General features: G+C 43.7%; 1 non-coding gene across 1 annotated transcript; it reads right to left on the reverse strand.

Moving 5' to 3' along the window:
* Positions 1-663: 663 nt before the first annotated feature.
* Positions 664-769, reverse strand: LOC127740354 (small nucleolar RNA R71). The gene has a single exon (XR_008001032.1). It is a non-coding gene; the product is annotated as a small nucleolar RNA R71 (small nucleolar RNA).
* Positions 770-1,747: the final 978 nt, after the last annotated feature.

Here is a 1,747-nt window from a genome sequence, read left to right on the forward strand (position 1 = left end):
ATCACTGACACTAACAAGCTATTCTAATAAGATACTTTCTGCATTGCTTTTCTTGCTTGTACTCTGTTGGTTGTATGACAGGGAGAAGAAGCGGAGCTTCAACTTCCTTTGATTCTGAACCTGAGAGAACCTTCTTAAGATTAAGAAGGGAAGCAAAAGAAAAACGTGTAGTGGGTGCTGAAGAAGAAGAGGAACACTTGGAAGAATACTTTGAAACAACCATGGAAGACCATCGTGAGGAAGAGGTGCACAACCATGATGGAGGAGGTAGAGCAAATCCTGGTGGGGAAGATAGAAGAGTCTTGGGCTCTTACATTAATCCAAACCCAGGGAACTGCGGAAGTAGCATCCAAAAACCAACCATCCATGCCAACAACTTTGAACTAAAGCCACAGCTCATCACCCTTGTTCAGAACAATTGCTCGTTCGGAGGAGGTGTTCATGAAGACCCCAACTAACACTTAAACACATTCCTGAGAATATATGACATAGTGAAGTCCAATGGCGTTCAACCTGACGCCTATAGACTGTTATTGTTCCCATTCTCTCTCAGAGACAAGGCAACCAAGTGGTTGGAGTCTTTTCCAAAGGAGAGCTTGACAACTTGGGATGATGTTATGAACAAATTCTTAGCAAGATTTTACCCCCCTCAACGAGTCAATCAGCTGAGAGCTGAGGTCCAAACTTTCAAGCAGCAAGATGGTGAGACTCTATATGAAGCATGGGAGAGGTTTAAAGACCTAACAAGGAGATGTCCATCTGATATGTTCAATGAATGGGTGCAGCTGCACATCTTCTATGAAGGACTGTCATATGAATCTAAGAAGGCCGTAGACCATTCATCCAGAGGTTCTTTGAACAAGAAGAAGACCATTGAGGAAGCCATAGATGTCATTGAAACTGTAGCTGAGAATGACTACTTCTATGCTTCCGAAAGAGGGAACACTAGAGGAGTAATGGAGCTGAACAATGTAGATGTTCTGCTTGCTCAAAACAAGCTAATCACCATGCAGCTAGCTGACCTCACCAAGAAGATGGAGAGAAGTCAAGTGGCAGCAATCACCACTTCAACTCAAGAGGGAGCAAGTGAAGAGGAAGAAGGCACTCAGGAGCAAGCCAACTACATTGGGAATTCACCTAGATACAACCATGATCCATACTCCAAGACCTACAACCTTGGATGGAGGAATCACCCAAACTTTGGGTGGGGTAATCAACAAGACCAAGGCCAAGACCAGAGACGTCACAACTCCAACAACAACACAGCTCCCCAACAATTCACACAGAGGACATACCCACAAAACCACATTAATACATCTCATCCTTCTACTTCTACCCTCAACATACCATCATTTGATGACAGAATCTCTAAGATTGAAACCTTACTTGAGAGCATATGCAAAGACATTCAAGATAATAAGGTGTTCAAAGAGGAGGTGAGAGCCAGTATGAAGAATCGGGGGGAAGCAATCAAGAAGCTGGAATTCCAAGTGGGATATTTGTCTGAGAAGATTCCCAGACCCACTGATAGCTTCCCAAGTGACACGGAGAAGAATCCGAGAGGTGAAGCAAAGTAAGTAAGATGGGAAGACTGCAATATGGTCACTACAAATGACAAGGAGACCGAAGACAAGCCAAGCAAGCTGTCAGAACAACCTGAAAATACCTTAGTAGAGAAGGAGAAGAAAGACCAACAAGAACCAGAAATCTCACAACAGGAGCTGCTGAAACTATATGCACCATTTCC

This window comes from Arachis duranensis, chromosome 6 (genome assembly GCF_000817695.3).
Source record: "Arachis duranensis cultivar V14167 chromosome 6, aradu.V14167.gnm2.J7QH, whole genome shotgun sequence".
NCBI lineage: Eukaryota > Viridiplantae > Streptophyta > Magnoliopsida > Fabales > Fabaceae > Arachis > Arachis duranensis.